The 23269-nt window shown below is 35.8% G+C and overlaps 1 protein-coding gene across 3 annotated transcripts in view; it reads left to right on the forward strand.

The window, feature by feature from the left end:
- Positions 1-23269, forward strand: part of LOC132200328 (leucine-rich repeat-containing protein 24) — a 188953-nt gene that overhangs the window by 117214 nt on the left and 48470 nt on the right. For 2 of the 3 annotated variants that reach the window (XM_059625721.1, XM_059625718.1), the window contains exons 1-2: positions 5303-5521; positions 9222-9317. The gene's annotated coding sequence lies outside the window, so the exon portion shown is untranslated. Of the gene's footprint in view, positions 1-5302; positions 5522-9221; positions 9318-23269 lie in introns of those variants that run through there. The other variant, XM_059625720.1, reaches the window with a different exon arrangement.

Below are 23269 nucleotides of genomic sequence, written 5' to 3' on the forward strand. Positions count from 1 at the left end.
TTATATGCCGGCGCGCTCGAGATGATATGAATACATAAAAGGGTGTGTTATTTTCGGCGGTCACGGCCGCCTGCGCTTCCTCTCCAACTTATCCCAGGATTAAATTTAGCACGCCAATAATAACAGGACAACAACATGCATGTGATTGGGTTTCGCCTGATAAATAACGCCGCCGCCGCCGCCGCTCCGGGATGCCTTTTTGCTGTGCAGAGAGAGGGCCGAGGGCCGATAATGCGGTTGCCCCGTCCTGCTGCATGGCCGGACCAACCAAGTTAGGCACGGAGAGTGGGGGCAAAGTAATGTAATAGAGGGTCAAATTTGCTGGTAAACAAATGTAAAGGTCACTTTTGCTCATGATTACTATAATAATTTTTTTATAAGTAATGTATCTAAATTTGTACCCAGATGGGCTTAATAAATAAATGTGAAAAATGTAATTTTCAAAATATAATTTTAAATAAGATTAATTTTGAATTTTAAGCATATATTCTTCTAAAATATTGTATTTTTTTAAGACTAATTATATTATCCATTAAAACAGCATTAAAAAATGAACTTGAAATTGAACTTCCAAATGAGTAATATCAGGATTTTCTGATTTTTATTGATTCGGCGCTCTGAAAATTAAAAAAAAAGAGTTCAAATATTGTCAATTTTAATCTTGAAATTTAAAACTGTAAATCCAGTTGTCATTATTAAAATTATAGCACTAGTGCAGTCTTAATTTTTTTAAACTCGATGTCAGTTTGTAGTAATTTATATAAAACTTTTTCAAATTGTATAAGTAATATTAATTCATCTGTATGCTTTTGCTACCTTTAAAAAATGCATTGATCTTTTTTTTACTCATCTTTTCCCAGTCCGACCCTGCATGTTGCTGTTTAGGGATGGATCTATATAGATTTCGGAGTGCATGGAGGGACGGTTGGGTGTTGCTCGAACTCATAAATACTCGCAGCTCTCCCGGCTATGTACGAGCAGCATCCCAGCTATCTTCTCTGCAGAGATGCAGCAAACATTAGAAGATTGCATAGAGTGATGCACACACACACGCCAAGAGCCAAAGGCACACGAGTGTGTGTTTTTCGAAATATCAGCGCAGCACTCTCTGGTTGCGCCTCATCAGCAGCCTTTGTTGCTCCCACATATGCAAAACGATGTGCATTTGATGGCGCGGCTGCCATTAAACTCTCCGGCGAAGTACATGTTTTTGTTTTGAAGCTTCTCGTCGTCTCGTGTAATCACCGCCGCTCTTGGCGCGCGTGTTGCAATTTCTATGCCTTTGTCAATAACAAGAGCACAGATTCAATTAGCGAAACTTTGTTATTTGCCTTGACTGAAAGGAGGAGTAGTTTTATAATGTAATATTTATATTTATTGCTTGGCAGAGATTGGGAAAGAAAATGCAGACGATGGATAAGACAACGGAAATGTAGGGCAATTCAATTTCGTTACTCTCGGAAGAGCAGAGGGGATGTTTCTGAGATGCTGCTGAGGGTTATGCGATTTTTTACATGCAGCCGCGCTCGTTCGTCGGGAAAATTTATCAGTGCTGGTATGAACAACGGAATGGAGAGAGCAATGAAATTGTTTTTCCATCTCTCACTGCTGTTTTCCTGGCTCCTTCACGTATAGTATTAGCACTCATGTATACGAGCGAACGTGCAGTGTAGAAATAAAGCAAATGCGATGAAGCGTAAAATCCTGCTGAATGACTTTATTGATTCCTGATGTAATGATGCTTCCGAAATAGAATAGTGAAGGAAACACAAAAAGCCAAAAGAACAGTTGAACCTTTAAAATTTTTTTATAAAAGCTCTGTAAAAAGATAAGTCCAAACTGCGCCTATATGTTAATTACTTTAAAAAATATGTATTGTCATTATTTTTATTATTTTTTATTAATGTTTATTTGTTTAATTATTTTATATTATAAATTAAAATTACTGTGTAATAATTATATTTTTATATTTATAAAGTTTTTGAATAATTCATTTTAATGTTTAGAAAAGACAATGATATGGCATAATTTTTCTTTCTTTTATTTTTTAAACTCTTAATTAAATTGTACTTTAAAAAATATAAACTTTATTGCAACATCGATTGGGATATAATAATTCGATTAAATTGATATCTAGCATACAATAGTTGGTCTTATAAAATTATATTACTCGCCTTAGTTTATTTTAAATATTTTTTATCAAAATAATTAGTTGAAATTTTTATTTTGTCCTCACAATCAGTCTCCCATCATTTTAGATAACGTACAAGAATAAATTTCTGAACAGACGCCACGGACTAATGGACCCGGTGATATAAGAAGCTGTGCTTGCAGGGGAAAATCTCTCGTCTTCATCTTTTTTTACGGCTCGATTTCGCGCGTCTCCTCCTCCCTCTTTTCGCTTCAGGAAAGGAGCATTTTCCTCCAAATCTAGATAAATTCCGTAGCAATTTTTGCAATTCCACGCGTATCAGCCCGAATTTATCTGCCACAAGCCAGCGGGTTATACGACGAGGAGATTTTCTCATTCTTTTTTTCCGCCGCCCCGTCATCTCACATATGATATTAGCTCCTTTAAAGAGGGGTGGTCGCGGGATAAAAAGTGTAGCGGCGTTTTTCTCTCCGGCTCGATTCAAGGCTGCGTGCTGATATATCAAGAGGCAGCACCACATAATAACAGACATCCCCTCATTTCGGTAGGAAATATTATTTTTTATCGGCCGCTTTTCATTGACAAAAGAGCTCAAGAATGCGGCCGAACAAAAAGCAGCTTCAAACTCAACCGAATCGCAGCACATAAATTTTTTGAAAAGCGGCAAACGGCGGTCGTGCCATTCAATGCAAGAGTGTTGGCGTTCCAATCTCTGCTGCTATATTGGGAAAAAATATCTGCCAAGTCCATATTTTGGCCTGTCCGCAGCCTTTGTCGCTCAATTATGTCTTTAAACCTTGATTTATCGCACTCGTTGAACTCGCCGCAACTTTCTTAACACCACCACGAAGACCTCAAAGGCATATTCGCTTCTCTAAAGACCCTGATTTTTTTTTTTAATAAGTTGCAGTCCTGTTGAAGATTAATTTGAAAATATTTTTTTTTCTTAATTGTAAACGAAAAAAAAATTTGAAAACTTCATTAGCAACTGCTGACATCAAATATTCAGGACATTTAAAAGATTTCAAATTGAACTTTTTGTAATATGCATAGATTAAACTATAAGAACTATAATATATATTTGTATAATATATTTTAAGACAAGATACCCGCCATCAGTACAAGCATTATGCTGCTGAGATTTGAATTTATTTTACTTCCCTAATTAAATTTATATTACAAAGAGCTTTGTATTATTCAAAAACAGCAATAAATATTACACAAGGAAAATTATTTTAAACTTTTCTCCAAATAATGATATCAATAATGAAAAATAATTTAACTGTAAAATTGAATTGCATAATAATAGTTTAATTTTAATTATTCTTCATAATCAGAAAAAATTAAATAATAAAAATAACAAAAATATTAACGAATGATATTATACTTTACTTTTAATTTAAAATACGATTAATTGATTTTTTCAAAGCTCCTACAATGTGCATCTGATAAGTGCACTTCATGCATGCTTAACAATGAAGATTGCATATTTTTAATGCATGCACACGCCATCCGCGTGACGAATCAAGAGCAGCCGGTGACAATATCCAAGCAAATCGCATAACAATACAGAGCATTGAAAATGCATTCAAGCTGCTGAATTATTATTACCATTATTGTTATACCACTCGGCAGCAATGAATTCAAAGCCGGAATGAATGAGTGCGCAAAGTAAAAAGTAAGTACGGCAGTTTTGTGCTCGCACGAACGTCTCATTGCAGGCTGGGGGATAAAATAACTTGGCATATATGCGAATAGCATTTCCTCCGTGGTGTTCTATGGTCGTCCCACACTCTTATACATGTAAATATATACTCGGTACAATTCTCAATAGGCAAAGTATTTGCACACACACAAGCAGTGCTGCGTGTATGCTTTGCTAACACACATCGTCTCTATAGTACGTTGTTCTCTAGCGACGTACGCGAGGGCAGTGAAACAGAAAAGTGCCACTTCGGATCGTTTTATTGGCGGGTGTAATAATAAAGCGAATAATAATGTACGGCGGCTTCATTTGGTGCGCGATCACTCTATATCGTCACTGTACATGACATCACTTTTAACATGCTAAGTAGATAGTAGATAATAAGAATGAATTGAGTAATTTTACAATGAGAGCGTTGCATGCGCGCAGCATGCGGGAATATCAAGTGGAATAATCAATAATTGTGAACAAGGACTTTTTGCACAGCATGTTTCATGGGTAAAATTTTCCAAGGTAATTTCTTTTATTATTCCTTTATTTTATTTCTTTTGAAATGCATTAATAAGATAAAATAACTCGTGTTGAATTCTCTGATTGCCCTTAAAAACTGAATTTTTACTTCTATTTCTTAAAACCATTTTTAAATATTATTACATATTTATCTAAAATTTCACCACATCAACTTCATCATCCCAATTGTATGGACATAAAAATACATTATTGGATTGACCTTAACACACATAACATTAATTTTATTGGAAAACGTTTTAAAATATTATGCTGAAAATGCCATTTGAATTATACACTTTAATAAAAGAGAATTTTTATTAATTGACTGATCAGAAAGATCAGGATTTTATGAACAGTTCTAAAAATAATAAATATTCGAAGATGCTGGAAAGTAGTATAGAAAGAATTTTTCAACTATTGTTGAATTTTTGGACCATGAAAAATTACACAAAAAATTGTTCGAGAGATCAGCAGTAAAGTGTAAATTTGAAAACACCTTGTGCTATATTTTTTGAGATTTTTTAATGATTTCGAATGTTTTAATTAAGGGTTATAATTATTTACTTTTTTCGCTAAAATGAAAAATGTAATGAACTAAAACAATCAATTAATAATGAAATAATTTATATTAAAGAAAATTAATTTGTAAATTAAAAATAATTTTTTTAACATCAAAGTTTAAATTGAAGATTTAATTTATTCAAGTGTGGCTAATTGAGAACTTGAGCCAAATAATGTCCTTTTTTAGTGTCGGTCTAACAAGTCGTCCAATCTGACGTATACGTAATCTACGTGTGTAATCGCAATTATTCGTCACTGCCCCCGCGCGGCGTGTTGTTGCGATTGTGCCGCTGGGTTGCCACGTCTTGCTCGCCGCGCACTCTCCCTTCTCTGATCGCGGCGCGCCGAGCGAGGCTTGAGCGAGGAGGCAACGAGCACTCGAAACGCTCTCGTCATTCGACGGCGGGACTCGCGACCAGCAAAACGTACGTGCCGGCCGCGAGCGTGCGCGAGTGCTTATTTTTCTGCTCAGTGTTTGTCGTCGCGACGCAGCCAAATGCAGTGAGTCAGTGAGTGCGAATTGCCCGAGTCAGTGCCAAACTGTGCGGATTTACCGAGCCCGACCTGCGAACCGGACCTTCGTCGGCTCTCAGGTGAGCGCGCCGCCATTAAAATCGCTGTACCTGCCGAGGAAAAGAAAGAAAGACCGACCGACCGGTTCGCCTCCCACTAGTTTCTCTCCTCTTGCTCTTTTTATTGTTCGCTCCGAGCGTTCTTCTCAGAAAAATACACCACCTGATGAAAATCTGAGAGGTTCAACTTCAAAATTGGCGAAGAAACTTCTCTGGTGTCATTGTTGATTCACGTCTGAAAATTGCATAGATAACACACAAAAGAATTGAAAAGATATAAATTTTTAGCCTCTAATAAAGATTTTGCTTATAAGTGACTCAAAATCATTCTGACATCAAGTATTTCTAAATTGCACAAAACTGAATAAAAAAATTATTTATTTTAAGAATGGCTAAAAATTGTTAAAAATATCAGCTGACCGAACTTCAAATAGGATAATTAGTAAGGAAAGACAACCAAATAATTAAAATTTCAAAACGTTTCAACCTTTGGTATCAGCTCAGCTTTTGTAAATAACTTATTTTTTTTAAAAGTGCATGATCAAGTTTTTCTAAATGAGTATTTTTTTTATCACCAGTGAGTTAAAGTTGTTAGTTGACAACTTTAAAATTGAAGACTAATTAAAGCATTATTTAAAAAAAAGTATATAAATTCAATACAAATGTTTTGCGCTCTGCTTTAACAAGAATTTTTTTTCGTATTTAAAGATGCGGTTTAAAAAAAAACTCTGTGGGTTTAAATCAGTTAAATAAGCTGCTTTTGGTCTAATATTTTTTCTCCAATGAAGAAAATTTGTAGTAAATTTGTTCTTTTTTTTTGAGACAAGAGGTAAACAAGTTCTGGACATTCCTCTTCAAACATGCAGTCAAAATATTTTCTTTTATTGTCTGTCTGAGGTTTCGAGCCACAACACACGGTTCGCGTTTTTGTTCCAACCGCGACAGCGCAACCTGCGTTTGCCTTCTTGTTTACCGGCACCTTTTTATGGGCCACAAATAAACATTCTCTTTCGAAAAACAAGAAAATCCCGACCGGCGATTCGTCTTTCCCACGACACTATGCCGCGCTCTGTTTTTCCCTTTTTTTCTGATTAATTTGGAGCTGCGTCACTTTCAGAGCGTGAACGAGTGAGCAGTGAGCGAGCAAAGCAAAGAAGGCTCTTTGTGTTGTTTTTCCGCCTGGCGCGGCAGTTTATTAATTTTGCCTCGGGGGAATCGCCTCTGGTTTTGCCGCAGAATGCGCTTGGCCAGACTGACGTCAGAAGGCTTTGATCAAATTCATCGGCCAAATTTTGACAACGAAAAAGCAACCGCAACCTGCAAATATTACCCTAACATGTGTGGGGGGCAACCAAATTTTGACAATCGCAAAGCTGATTTCTCGGAAAAGGGTGAAATGTTGCCGTCAGATTAAATTTATGATACATTGAAATGATCAAGGAACTTCTGAAAACATATGCCTCATCTTCAAATAAAATAGGGTTTAAATTTGAATTATCAAAGTTATTTCGTAATTTAAAAATACATTAATAGAATAATGCATCAAGGGTTTTATTTATTTTTATTTCATTCATTTATTATTTCGTATATTCAGTTAAAATTTACTCTTATTTTTATTCTGGGGATAAGCTTTAAGTATCAGTTTTTCATTCTAACAGGCCTACTTAGACTCTTGAACCTTTTCCGGCTAATTTCATTTAAAAAAATTATTTAATTTTAAGCCTTTCATAATATAGGAGTTGAAAAACGTAACAATTAAAACAATCCTATCCTAAATAATGAAAAAACTTTGTTGAAATTCATACTTTTTAAATTTTAAAATTAATTTTAAAATGTCAGGCTGATTAAAACTTTCAAGTTAATTTCTACACAGTTCAAGTTTTTAGTCCGTTTTAACCACTTTTAACTTAGATAGCCGTTGATTCATTAAGTCAATCGAGTGCTTTTTGCAAGGCCTGTCGTTATAAAAGTACTAAAGTTCCCTCATCGGCCAAAGTAAGTAAACAAGACCCCTTTTTGTGCTCTCGGCGCACACACTGGGCCGCCATTGATAAAGGAACTGCTTCTTTCACACAATAAACACTACACTTTTGATGCGGCCCTCGGCTGTACTCTTTTGATCCTGCACACAACACACGGGGCGCATATTTGATTCATGTAAATTATTTTGTGACGGCGCGATCCATTATTTATATATTTACCGAAACTGAATGCGGGTGGGTCCGGGTTGAAGGATGGGCGTTTCCGAATGTGTAACAGAGTAGGTCTGTCTCTCTGTAACACCAGAGCAATAAAACTATGAGGAGCAGCTGCCCATGTTTATTATGCGCTCATTACATTATTCGAAACTTACGGTGGGACAATTTAAATAATGAACTGCGTCGAACATAATCGCGGCAAATGCACCGCACCAATTTTCATTTCCTTTCCTCGAAAAAGTCGAGATGCAAGAAGAGCTATATTGGCCACCCCAACACGATGTTGTGCCCTTGAGAGGGGAGGGCGTGGTGTGGGAATTTCGGAGCAGCAGCCGCCCCGTAATTGCATTCTGATGCTAATCTAAACTGCATCTGGGAAATTTCTTTGCTGAACGCGCCGCAAAAGCCACATCACACACTAGAGCGTATTAAGATTGTGCTCTGCCGCTCCTAGAACAAGCCAGTTAGTTATTAATGCCGCTCTGCTTGCATTGATAATTACATGCCAAATGTGCGGGGGTGGCGAGGTTTCGGAACACAAAAGGGTTAGATGGTGCAGGGATAAGTTTGAAATTGGAAACTATCCCAAAATGGGTGTCCTTAACAGGGGTATTAATTGTAATAGCGGATTGTTAAATCAAGCATGCGATGCGTTTCGTTTCGTTGAAAATTGTTTACAAACAATTTTGGAAAAAAAATCAATTTTTTATGGCAACTTATACAATAAGTTATAATAAATTATTGTTCATTAGTGAAAATTTGAAGAAAAAAAGTGAAATTATTTCTAAAATTCTAAAAAAATTTGCGTCTTAATCTACAAGATATAAACAGGGAGAGTTGATACACCTGCCCAGTTCAAGTGAAGAATGCTGTTTTAATTTATTTTCAATGTAAGAAAGAGAAATAAACCAACATCATTTAAAAGTTTTTAAATAATATCTCAGAATTAAATTACTTATTATACCTTATCTCTCATCTTCATAAATTAAATAATACACGATTCATTCTTGATTGAATTCTGAAAGGGAATAATTATGAATTATAATTAAATCAAGAGTATTTTTTTCTGTTTTCTGAATAGGAAATGGCTTTATAGTTGCATAATAAATAAATACACAAAACATTAAAAAACATATGGAGAGTAAATTGTTAGTTAAGCACAACGGGGTTGATTGAAGAAAAGTTAGTTCACTCCAGTGAAAAAGTTAGGTCTCTTAAACCATAAATGCCAGTCTCAAATCAGTTCAGAAGCACCTTTAACACTTAAAACGCGCAATTTATCACTTACACTTTTCCCGCACGAAGCAAATTTTACAACCTTCGTCCGCCGGGTCTGTCGGCATCATTCTTTTGGATTAAAAGCCTCGTCGCTCCTCTTCTTTGCCGCTTTATCTTTCTTTCTCGAACGGAAGAATCATGCAGCAATCAATTTGCGGATCCCTCTGCTTTTTTCTCCTCACTTTCCATCAAAGTGGCGTGCAGAATAATTGAATTCGCTTTTCTTTCTCTCTGTGTGTTGGCAGCTCCGGTGAATGCATCGTCAGTGTCGGTGATCATCGCGCCTTTTGGATTATTATTTTTTTCCTCAACACCAGCCCATCGCCAGCAGCACAAATTGGGTGAGTTCTTTTTGGATTATTCTCTTGAACCGCGCGTGTAATCATGGGTGGTGCGAAAGAAAAGAAAGAACAAGAGATAGAGAAGAAAGGGGTTATACGATCTTAAAAATAACAGCCTGGAGGAAATTCTATCTGCGAGCTGATGATGATGACGATCATTACTTTTGGCTCGGCTCTCTTTTTCTCTCTGCGCGTCTCGAATGTTATTCGTGCAGAGTCAAGCTCTGGCAATTGTTAAAAGCATCATGAAATCATATGAGAGAGAAAAGAAATAACGAAATATTTATACTATCCTTTTTTATTCGGCGAGGGGCAGATGCATGCATGGGCAACATCCACCCGGCTGTAAAAAAGTACTTTGTCGCGGGTTGTTTCGAATGTAAGTCATAAATAATCATACCCGTCCGACGGGGAAAAAATTATTGGATACGCAGTGCGCGGCGCCAGCCACGGGCGACGCCATTAGTTTAATTGCTTTTCAAACAAATTGGACTTAACGAGCTCAGCAACATCCAAATTTCGGCTGCGACAAATTTATTAGGATGGAGAAAAATTGGCTCTCAAAAAGTGTAGTTCGAGAGTCGAATTTTATGTATAAAATATAAAAAAACACTTAATGAGCAAAAAAATGTGTTCATTGATTATTTGAAAGATGGACTATAATATATATATAGAAAAATAAAAAAATTAAATCTAAAATAATTCTCAAGTTTTTCGTTTTTTTTTTTTAAATAATTCAACAAGTAAAATGAAAAATGGATGTAAAAAATATAAGTTATCTTTTTGTCCCTCTGCATTTTATTATCCAATTTATTAATGTCTTTGTCTTTCCACGGTTCTTTCTTCACAAAAGCTTCTTATCAGTGAAATGAAATGTATAAAGCGTCAGAAACATTCCATTCCAAAGGTTGATTAAACACGCTCTGACTCGGCTTTGACCGCATTTAATTAATCCGAATGGTGTTTTTCTGTCGGATGATGCAATCAGCCTTATTAAAGAGCACCTGGTTTCAAAAGGTTTGCGCGCGTTTCTACTTTTTTCCCTGCAAATGCTCTCGTCGAAGATTAAATTAAATTCTATTGCTGCGAGAGCTCTGCTTGCATGGAGTATCTAAAAGGGAGAAGGAAAGAAAGAAAGAAAGAAAATAATCAGAAAAGAGAGAGAAAGAAAGAGCCCACTTAAACTTATTCAATTAACTGCTACATAGAGAGTGAAAAGGCCATTACACAGAAGAAAAAGAACCAAAAGGAATATTATATAAAAGCGTGAAGGAACGAACTTTCGACCTTGAAAAATTCAATTTCTGGTCGCGGCTGGAGACCGTCATCGTTCATAAAATTGATGTCAAAGTCGTTTCGAGTCCATTCGACGAGCTAATGAGTCATAAAATTATTGTATCAGGGAGGAAGTTGCTTGTCCAGTCTCTCGGAATTGATTCATTCACGCGCCCAGCGGACGGTCAATCAATCAATCTGCTGGGAAAAAATTATTTTATAGATTCGTCGCATGCGTCACCCCCCTTTAGGCATCGCAAGTGAAATTTTAATTCGTCGCGCTGACATGCAAAATGAAATTACATACATATAGTGTGATCCACGTTTACGATCGGGACGTGTTGGGAATTAATTTATATTTCGCGCACATCGGCCAATTGATCATCACGCACACGAGGCCATTTGCATTTGGCGTCGAATTTTAAATTCGGCTCCGCAGAGGTGCTTTGTTTGGAAATCCTGATGGACTGCTGACGAAAAAGAGACTGCTGCATTCTTTTTACGACTGCGCAGGGCGTAAAGTTTTTAACACTTTTATGCAAATTTCGCATATTTTTGGTGTATGTTAATGGCGGTTTTTGCTTTGGGGATCGTAAAAAGGGGAGAGTGGCAAAATATGAATTAAAGTATGTTGATTTTGGTTTAAAAAATTTATATTGAAATAAAAAAAGGAATAAACAATATTTGAATTAAAACTGCTAACAATAAGTGGCCCTTTCGTCAGTTGATGACTTTTAATTTAATTTTTTAACGTAAAAAGCAAAATAATGAAAGTAGTAAACCTGCGTGAATCATAAAATGTGGAGGAAAACTTGGAAATATAAAATTATGAATCAACCAGGGTCATTGATGGTTTTGTTGTGGGTCTATATTATCACAATGACACATCACAACATTACAAAATTCAGCTGCTTCTCGTCGGATTCGGGGAAAAATCCAGGTGTGGTATAAATTCGGCATTAATTCCTGGCGTATATTTCTATTTCGAGAGGTGTAATAGCTGACTAATTTCGTTCCCTCTTCTGTAACAAAAAAAAGTAAAGAGCACCCGAGCCGAAAACTGGCTGCGCCGGCCATGGCAGGCGCTGCACAAACGAATCCATTGAAAGCTCACGTCGCACAGCTGGCTTTCGTGGCCCCCGCGCCGAAAGGAAAGGTGGACGATGGCAGCTGGTTTGAAACAATTGTAATTGTTTCGGCTGGGAGGATGCACGTGGGCCGGAGATTAATTCGTCACAATGACTCGCGTAATCACCTTTAATAATTATACATAAATTTATGCTTCGCACCAATGGAAATTCTGACTTTATTTAAAAAAATCTCCATATTTTTTAACGAAACGGCGCGGTTATATCTAATTACATTATCGCGGTGGGCCGTGTAGGTGAGATTCATTAAAAAGCAGGGCGCGCGATGATGAAAAAACTTGATAATGCGCGCCGCCCCGTTGTAATAAAAAGCAGCCGAGAGCGCAGCAAATTTAATTTGCGCCCAGCAGCTTTTTGTTCTTTTCACTGTGTGTATACCAGAGTGCGTATGTGTGTGCGAAAATATTTGCTCCTCTCCTTTTTACGGCCACACGGTGGCGAAATGAAATTTCGTCGGTGCCAAACGGATGGGGATTTGCAATTAGCTGGTGTAACGACACCCTCCGTAACCCTCCCCCTTGGCCAGATTGTTTGATCTCTGGACGCAATAAAAGACGATTTGGGGTCGAAATGAAAATAATAATAAAAAATACGAGTGTGTGCACTGCTGGTCATTTTAAGGTTTAGACTGTGGACTAACAAACAGAGAATAGAAAAAAATCTTAATTGGATATTTAAATTATAAGAGACTATCCATAAATCAGGTTTCCATCACTAATTCACTAGTTGTATTTTTAACATTTGCTTCTATAATACCAACCACATTGAAATTGAGAGTGAGGAAAAGTTAGTGTTGAGTAATGTAAATTTCATTATCACCCCAGTTACCGTGACTTTTATTTATAAAAAATATATAAGCAAATATTTAATAATCAGATTATATTTTGATTTAATATAGTGTTGCAAGAAAATGATCCATATGGTTTTTATTTTATTTAATTTATAATAAATAAATAAAATTTTAAATTTTAAAAAAGAAACACAAAAATGTAATGAATAAAAATTTGTTATGCTTTAAAATTTATCTTTGCTGTTAAATTAAATTAACACATAGTGACGCATAGATTGTTGATTTTTTTCTGACAAATGATATAAAAAAAGCAACTATAAAGAGATTTGAAATCTTTTAATGTTTTGGTTATGTTACAAAGCGATTTTTTTAAATCAAATGAAAGTTCACCTGCTGTATATAATTCTTGTCAACCGATTAGCGTCTCCCTGCCGTTTAATCCAAAGTGGCCTGCCTGCTGGTGGAATTTATGCTGTTTAGAAGTGTGTCTGTCGCCTTTGGTGTGACATTATAGGTGTCTCTCTCTGCAGCCGTGTGTGTGTATGTATGGGCACCGAGTGCATTGTGTCCGTGAATTAGCGCGGCTGACACCGACATTTGGCCCTTGTTTTGTCGCCCTAGCTGCGCTCGACTCTCGCAGCTCAGCAAAGCCCTTTGCTCTCTCTCTGTGATGCTGGCCTGTGCGAGCCGAGCGCCTGCAACAGACACCCCCATAAACAAAAGCGGCCACAAAATTACTGCCGTCGAGCCTTTTGGCGCCGAACGCTAGTCGGGAATTAATTTTATCGCTCTTTCGTTACTCACAAGTCACCTTAAGAGCCGCACGCAGCCTTATTTAATTAAGCTCGGGCTATACAGGGGAAGGCAGAAAGAAATTGAGCCGAGAGTGCCAAATCGATCTGCTCCAGATTTATGTGTTTTTGTACAGAGATTGTTTTGAGAATCTTTTTTGGAGAGCGGTCCCCTTTAAGTATATAAATTGATCGCCGGCCGGAAACTAATAAAAGCAGATAACAGGTCACTCTAGCTCTGGAAAAGGTGGAGAAAAATAACTGCTTTGGAGAGAGAGATTTCTCAAGATTTGGACCCCCTCTGCAAACAGAGACAATATTTTCCTTTGCTCTTCACGGTGTTTGAACACGAGATAATTGGTTTCTTTCTTTTTCTTTATACAGCCGGGCCCAAAATGTGATATCTAACTTCACGCCGCGGTGCGCAGACGGAGAAAAGATGTCACTATTTTTATTATTTCCTGCAGAGATATATATCGGATTTTCGGTGCACGCGTCGCCTCCGGCCAGTGCACCTTTTTTTACTTTCTTTCCACCCCGTCCGGCAACTTTTGACACTCGCGTGAATGCGAGTTATTGAGTTTATTGGACATGAGTGAGTGACCGACCGGCGACCTCGGCGCGAACAAATCAAAGTTTGCCTTTGCCCGCTCGCCAAAGTATGGTAAAAAAATGTGATTCACGTTCATACCTCATCACTTTCGAACAAATTCAATCTTGTCAGGGGGAAAAGTTGCTGCAGAAGGGAAAGATGACGCGCAGAAAAGGGATTCGTTTAAGTATATCTGCCACAAAAAGGTAGAAAGAGATAATTGAATTTTGTTCAATTTAAAAAAGTAAATTTAAAAAAAAATTAATAATTATTTTATTGCTCCAATTATTCTAAATCGTAGAGAACCTTTGCAAAAGTTTGGGGGAAAAGTGCGTTTTGATCCAGTAATTTGTATTCTTAAGTTAAAAAAAATTATGGAACATTCTGCAATTTTAAGTTTATGTATATTAACTCATGAGTGACGATTTATAAACTCCTCAAAATCCTTCTCTCTCCCTTAGCCAGTTGTTAAAATTCGAGACAAGACCAACTGCTCCAAATCAGCTTTAATGATGTCCTTTCGGATTTAAAAGCTTAACTAACTGCACTTTGCCGTCTGCTCTTGCTCGGAGCAATAAAGCTCACATTACCAACTTGAACTTTTCGGTTCTGCGGCCCGTTTCGGCGCCAAGTGCATTAACAAAATCTGATAAAGGTCATTTCAACTTTTGCGTCTCTTTCATTTTTCCTGCCCAAAATGAGCCGAATTTCTCCTTTGACAGAAGTGAAGCCCGCATTTGAAAAATAATCCTCGGAAAGTTCTGCTGCAAAGGCGACTGCGGGTCACTTCTGCGGCGCACCATATGGCCCTCCTCCTCCTTTTGCTCTTCAATTACGCAAGAGAAACTCGATATTTTTCCAGAGCCAACAAGGCTTCCACTTCTTTCCTCGGAACACATGTGAGAAATTTAAGAGAGAAAATCGACCGTTGATTTGCAGAATAATTGGAGACGCTGCAAGTAATAATGAGATTCTTTCTTGGTCCGTCGACGTGGCAATGCCGCATCTTCACGCACTCGCGGCTTTCCAGACCCCTCTTTAAACAAGACTGGTTTCGCCGTTGCGCCGGCAGATGAAAAAAATTCTTCTTTCCCCTATGCTCGGTCCAGACGGCAGGTGAAATGTCGGCGAACTCTCTCGTGCCGCATTAATCACTGCGCTCGACCGCTGAGCATGATTTGCTCGTGATGGATTTCTGCTCTCTGAATGTGATTCCATTCGATATTCACGCCCGCCGGCAAAAAGTGCACCGACGGCGCCGACCGATGAAAACCGGCTTAATTTGATTGACGAGACGCAGACAGACTTCCGCGTGCGGCTACGTCAAAACCACCACACTGATTTCACATGGTCGGTTTAAAAGCCGCTAAAATTTGATATTAAAATTCTCAGTTGTTTTATTTCTAATTTATATAGTAGGCTCTGATTTTAATATGAAAGATGAAATTTTCAAATCCTGCAATTTGTACTGAAAATTTTCAGCCAGTAACTAATTATATTTGAAAATATAAGCTACAATGATTTTCCAAATTCACTATAATAAGCCTTGCAAAAAAATTTAATGAAAATATTAACAATATTCGCGTGTCAGAAATGAAAAATAATATAGTAATTTGGCTTGCCCAATGTAAAATTCATTAAAAAGTGATTATACATATTATATTATAGATAGATAGACAATTTTATTAAACACATTGTACAACTTAAGAAGAAGAAAGAAAATATGGATAGCTAATGTATAATGCATAGAAGACAAAATTTTCTATTAGATATAATAATTAATTTTACGGTTTTTATTCTTATAATATGGTTATAAGTTTTAAACATATATTAAAATAATTTTATTTTATAAATTTATTTCTTTTTGATTTATTTAATATTTGTTCTTACTTATTATGCATTTTTACATGTAAACAATGAATTAATTTTTTAAAGATCAAATTAAAAATACGTAAATTACATAAAATGCCTCCATAGTTTCAATGGAATTTGGAGATATTTTTGCATTTAATATGATGTCAACAACAGTTTGATCTTAATATTGAAATTACATATTATTATTTAATTAATATAATACAATGAAAAATTACCCTTCTTTTTTTTTAATCTTAAAATTTGCATCTTTTTTTACTTCATTATTTATTGTGTCATGTGTTATTAATTTTTTTTCCATTCCAAATTATTAAATAACTTATTCTTTTCTTGCAACCACTTGCAACAAAATAACTCATGAGCTTTAAAGTCAACAAGTTGCACCGTTCTGCACGACTATCCAATTAAACTACACGTCCGTCTGTTGCGAAATAACTATCGGTCGTCACATGACTTAGCGCTCGCCGGAGCTTCTTCTCCCACATTAGATATGCACGCCGAGAGGATAGGATTCTTTACTGCAATTAAACCTAATGACACTGCGCACATCTTTTTTGTACATCTTGTCACAACAGCACGAGATTTTTATCCTTAATTCGAGTGGAAATATGCGAGTGGCGCGCGGTCAAGCACAGACTCGGAGATTTGCATCGCAAATTTAAATGATGCTCCCGGCTTTATGGAGATGCGACCTACATCGGCCGTTGCTGAGCAAAAAACGAAATTATAAGCTTTTTCATTCAAGAGGTCGGCGAGTTGACTTTCCAAATTGACGCAAAAACGATTTTCCTCTCTGCTCCTAACTCTGTGCAAATAACATTAGCGCAGATCAAATACGGCAATGATTAAATCAAACCACGTGCGAAGATTTTTCTTCTTTTTTTTTATACTTGCCTCGATTTAAAGGCGACGATATTAGGTCGGTGTTGAAGAGGGAAAATACATGCACGCCAATGTAAATCGACGTGATTTGATTGCGACGTTCGCGTGCTCTCCAAAAGGCATACAAGCACCACAGTCGTATGTGCAGTGTAATTTCTGTTATTACCTCAGCCGCCCGACTATCTATACTTTCACACTTATTGAGCTGTTCTACTTGACACGAATCGCAAATATTGAGGTGTCATATATTGGAAAATGGATTGTGTAAAAGGGTTCTTTGAAAACGACAATCTTTCATATGGGCTGGTCTTATCTCATTATTTGAAGAGAGACCAGGTAATCTGCTTAACTCATGAAGATTGAGATTACTTGAGGAAAAATATCACATATGTACAAAATATAATTATATGGAGAAGATGAATCTCCGAAAGAGGCTATATTATTCCCTTCTGTAATGTTTACTATAACAAATTTATATTTTATAATAAATAAATTTAAAACAAAATTATTTTATGGAAGTTAAAATTTGAATTGAATTATTTTTTGGCTTTCATGATTTTAATAGTAAATATTAAATTGATTTAATTTATTTTAATATCAAATTTTAGTTCATTGACTTATCAATAGACAAACTCTACCCAAATGTATACAATGAAGAAGATATACAAAAATTTAATATATTTTTAATATGAGTGAGGAGATCAGTAACGTATCTAAGATTTCAATTTTAATTCAAAAATATTTTTTTGGTCTTAATTTCATTTCTTCGTATTCTCTAAATAATCAATTAATTTGATTTATTATTGCAAATCCTCATCAATATGTCAACCTTCATATTATACAAGGATTTCTAAAATTCACAATAATTTTTATGACATAAATCAATAAATAAATAATATTGAAATTACTAATGAAAAAAAGTCTAAATTTCTTCAAAACTGACGCATTGACATTGAGTTCTTTCTTGCCGCAATGCATTTTAAAATTCAGAGCAGGAGATTGTCAGAGACGGGCTTCCTCAATTTTCCCTTTCGGAAATGCAGTCGCTGCTGCCGGTGGATGGCACGCGTCCGTCCACTGCCGGGCGTGGAAACGGGCCACACGTGCCGGACAATAAAACAAATGGCTGCATTATTAGGGACATGTGTTTCCTGAAAAATGCGTGATGAGGCTAGGCAGATAGGCAGGGTGTCAGGAACAGGCTGCCTCCGCAGGAAACCGTCTGACTGACGCTGCTGGTCCGAAATGAATGGTGCGGTGCTCGACAGGCCCACCGTCTATTTATCAACACGCGCCGGACACAAAGACACATGCAGCACTAAAGCTGCACTCGCTGCACGCCCCTGGAATACGGAAGCAGAAAGAAGAGAAAACCGTTTTTTGAAAAATGAGCGGGCTCATAAAAAAAATTATATTTTTATTATAGAAGGGGATCTCTTTAAGGGAATTGAACCAACTTGATTGCTAAAAACTTGTTAAAAAAGATCTGCGTGATGTTCTATTTAAAGAGAAACATTTTTTAACAATTGTTATACAAATCTTTATTAAAATTTTGCAGGTTTATAATATTCACGCATATTATGAAATTAAATAGTAATGTTTAATCTTTGAATCAAAAAAATTTGAGAAATATTTACAAAAAAAAAATCATTATAAAAATTTTCCGTATTTTTAATTTAAAGTAGATAGCAACAAATTTTAATTGTAAAAATTTAACACAATTTTTCTAACCCGATGTAATTGCAAATCAAATTTAATGACTTAAATTCTCTCAGCTCAAAATAATCTACTTTCGTTTTTATTTTTTTATTCTGCATCAGCTCTAGATAGAATTGCCTTTGTTTGATTGAAAATTTTCTTTTCTTTCTGACTGATAAATATTCCGGAGAGGTTCGCCGTGTCATGTCTCTCGTTGCTGACTCTTGTTTCCGAATTGAAATGCAAACGTCGTCCAGTGCCGAGACATTCCGCAAGATAATATAATATTCTTTTACTCTTTCTTTCCGCATACTTCGCCTGCATTACAATAATAATTGCGAATCACGCGAAAGCTGTAATCCTCGTGTTTCTTGCGAAAGATCAAATTCTAGCGCGTATTTAACCTTGAGGAAGCAGTGCTCGTTGCCCTTTTGCGCACCCGTTGTATTATTTTCTCCGAGACTGTAACGAAGAGAGAGACTGTCGCGCATTGAAATTCCACCGGCGACTGCTCTCATTAATTAAATCAGACATTGGAGCTCATTTCCTCTGACAAGAGGAGAAGGCTGAGATTTATTAGCTAATGCGAAGCTTGTCGTTCCTAATTTAGAGCAGACAAGACACGACCTCTTCAAATATTTCAAAAGGTTCCTTATAAAAAAAGATTCTGACTGTATACTTTTTTTATTTCCGAATTTTTATGTGGATTAAAATTTAAAATATTTACAAATTCCAAAGTATTGACAGAAAATTTCCTAGATGATAGAAAATTTATTTTTCAACTTCAGCCAGAATTACAGAAAATTCTATCCCATGTTGATAAGGTTAGACTCAGTTTTGGACTTGTGACAATTTTTAAATATGTTTAAAAAAATTGATCTTACTTCCAAAATAAAAAAAAGCTTGTATAGAAAAGTAATTTTGATATCTGATAGAAATTTTTTAAAGAATTTATTCTAAAAATGTTGCAAACATTTCAATTCTGCCGAAAATAGTTTTTTAAAGTTTTCAAAGTTGATTTTCTTTTACATTTTTAATGAAGTCCCGTAATGGTCTAGTGGTCTTTTTTTCAAGTAAAAATAATACATGCAGACTTTTCCCACCAATCTATCAAAAAATGACAAATGTTTAACTGAACACAATTTATAATCAGATTATTGAAATAATTTTGCAAAAAAAATTCAGTTTCCACTAAAGTAAATTTCTTTCTTATCTATATAGTAATTTTTTTGTGAATGAAAAGAAACGCATTTTGACATGACAAGAGCAACAGTACATGCATGTTTTGAATTCGGTGAAATATTTTTAAATTCCTCTCACGGAGCGATCCGCTTGGCTTGTGTATTATCTCATCTGCAAACAAAAAGCGACGCGTCCGACCAAAACAAAATGCTGATTACTCCTGAGAAAAGCGTCACGTCTCTCGAGATAAAGCGCGCCCGGTTTGTTTTTCGCACGCATACAAAACCGATAATAATGCACGCACGTCTCACTCTAAAAGCAACGGGCGGCGCGAGTTTTCGCTGATGGTAAATCACGACCGCGCAGAAATTAATCTTCCCTCTCGCTTACAATTTCATTCACGTTCCGATCGTGACGTAATAAGTCTCGGAAAGCAAACAGAGTGGAGAGGGCGCACTTTATATACCACCACACGAATTACGGACTTTATGTATATTTGCATCTGGGGCGGATTGTTTTGACTCGTGCCTACCCTTTGTGTGCCGCTAAGTGGAACTGTCAGCTGCAAATTCCTCAAATTCAGTGGGACAAGTTGAAAGAAGGAGTTTTCTCCAAAAACAAAAAGATTTTCCTTTTTTCCAGATAAAGGACTTATTGTAGAGCTTGAAGATAAGAAAAAAAAATGTTTTGCTTTTAAATTTTAATACATATGTACTGAATACCCTATTTAGTGGAATTTTATATTTTTTTCAATCAAAAACAACTATTATCATACCATTGAAAAATCATAATGTATTGAGATTTAAAAAAATTTATTAACGTTTTAATTTTTTTTTTAAACTTTGATAAATTAAATAATTACCTTATTGTTATTATTGTAACCTTTTCATTTGTTTACGAAATATTATTATATATATTTAAAAATAAATGATATATTTTATTATATAATGTTTTATAGTGGCATAATAATTATTGCTTATGCATCAGCAAAATAATGCGTTCCTGCAGGGGTTTTTTTTAAATTCAATTATTTATGTATGGTATATTGATTTGCAATGAAATTAATATCTTAATTTTATCATATATAAAATTTTACTCTTGCATGACGCATGCGTTAAATCTGGCAATATGACTCTTGTAGTTAAGCAATTGTATTACAAAAGTAAATAAATGGTCATCAACTAATTAAAGACGTGAACCTCGTTCTCGATTTGCTAGTTTCTTGGAAAAACTCTCAATATGGAAAGTTTGCACGAGAAACGCATTCAAGCAAAAAACTAATTTTCTGTTTTCAGCATAAAATTTGTAAAAGAAAAAAAATGCGCTCCTATGCATTTCCTGAGAGGATTCAACGCTGCAGTGCCATGTCCATACCTTGCACTAAACAATGCGCAGTGCAAATTTAAATTTCAAATATTGTGGTGGCGCTTACGTGTTTTCGCGTCGTCGGAGGTTGCACTATGCAAACACACTCGCAAATGGCTGCGCGCAGGATTTAATTTTAATGCCCACCGTGTTTGCGAAAGAGCGACGCAAACTAACATGGAAATTGTTGTTCTCTCTCATATTATTATTATTATTATTATCGTTATGTTTTTCAGAGTCGGCGTTTTAATTTATACACAAAAGCGCGGCGTTTCGGCACATAACCGCTCGACGACGGCGGCCTCAGTGAATATATAAACAAAAGCACCACCCTAGAGAAGAGAACATAATGCATTTGGCGAGAGCACCTTACGTATTGTACTCTTTATGCTTTCACCGCCGCTCCTCTTACATGTTCATCTTAATGGACATTCCGTCGTAAAAAGGCAAAACAAAAGTTGCCGAGGGGAGCGAAAATCTTGTGGTCAGATTTGGCTAATGGAAAAGAGAGGTTTGCGGTTGCAATTAAAGGACACCAGACGTATACTTTGTGTGCTTAAAGGGGAATATAATAAAAGCTTGAAAGGGTTAAAGTCATTATTCTGCAGATATAAATTCTGAACACAATGAGAGCTTTGAATTTGAAAATTTGCATAGCAACCTTCCTCAATGCTCAACAGACAATTTAAAAGTTCTTTTTCTTCGAAACTTTTCCAAAATATTTTTGTTTAAAAATCCAATAATCTTAACTGATGGAATTGGCTAGATTTTTTTTTTATTATTATTCATCTTTTCAAAATTACTTGCATATTATCATAATCCTAAAAATTCAGAGGAAGAATGAAATTAAATGTATTTTAATTTACTATGTATAAAATTGAATCTGTTCATTTTTCAAAACAGAAACTTACTGTAATTCAGACACTGAATTTAAAAGGCAATTCCTTGTAAATGATTTTTGTGACAAAATATAATTACCTCTTATAGGAAATTTCACCTTTTTTTGGGTAATCCGCTGGAGGAATTTGTTTTTTCAATTTCAAATAATTCAAATAAACGTTAATAAATAATAATGCAACTATAATCATACATTTAATATCAAATTTTTTACTAATTTAAGCTGTTGCAACCGTAGAAGTCAAGAAAAATGAATCCCCCACCATCCTTAAAAAATCAGAAAAAAATGATAAGAAAAGTTAAGCCGGTCCAAACTTGACATGTCATAATTTTTACTCTCCTCTGCCGTGTTATCTCGTCTGCAGTGCGATAATGACATCCTGCGTGGAGTCTCATCAATCCTCCTCCACGCACCTCTATCTCTCTTCTCACTCTCTCGCTCCTTCTGAGCGCCGAAAATAATTAACGGTACACACACCTGAAGGTCTCTCTCCTTGCTCAGCGCGTTCTCTCTCGCTTATTATTCAGCACGTGATAAAAAGAACGAAACTCTTTGTTCGCGGCGCATGCAGAACGACGCCGAGAGACTCGTTCTCTATTGAGAGAGCCGGGCTGGCGTCATAAATATTAAATTACTGCGGATTAAAAAAATGAGTGCTCTGTATAGCAGAGTGTATATATTTTAAGTGCTTATATAGGCTGCAATTGCTGCCGGCCTGACTGTCAAGGCTTAATGTCTAGTTATACACTTTGACTGTAGACACATTCAAGCGGCCATCAAAAGTAATACGGTACTAAAAGGTTACTTAGTTTTTAATCTTGGCCTACCAATAGAATTTTTACATCAGAATAGTCACCAAAGGCAATAATGGGCATAGAAACCATTACAAATTTAAGGATGGTTTTGATATAATTGCATATTACTGTGATGGTTTTCGTAAATGGTACTTTCAAAAAACCGAAAACATTCAAGCAATTTACAAACATAACTTTGTCAAACAATTCGTTCTTTCCATATCAACGATAATTATGTTTTCTTTCAATGTAAAATTTGGGTAACAGGATAAAAAAAAATATCATAAAAATGCAAGTCATAAAATTTACATTTTTAGAGAATCCTCTTTAAAAATTCAATAAAAACGTTCTTTATTCCTTTTAAATTGCTTTATGTATTAAGACTTTTTGATTAAAAGACAATGATTTAAATGCCTACAAGTTCATTAAAGCCCAATTTATTTCACTCAAAGGCAATGATTATATAATTTCATTTTGCAAGTAATTTTCTCGGCCATATTTGCTCAGATTAAAAGTGTTAGCAAGTCCAACAAGTGGAAAATCCACTTCTCGGGACAAATAAAAACAACTCCTTACTTCCTCTGGCCAAAGTAAACTCTAACTGTTCGCTCAAACGTATAAGACGACAAAGTTGCTTTTTACAGCGTCGACCTTGATTGCCCTTG

Source organism: Neocloeon triangulifer, unplaced genomic scaffold, assembly GCF_031216515.1.
Source record: "Neocloeon triangulifer isolate White Clay Creek 2 clone unplaced genomic scaffold, ASM3121651v1 ptg000014l, whole genome shotgun sequence".
Classification (NCBI taxonomy): domain Eukaryota; kingdom Metazoa; phylum Arthropoda; class Insecta; order Ephemeroptera; family Baetidae; genus Neocloeon; species Neocloeon triangulifer.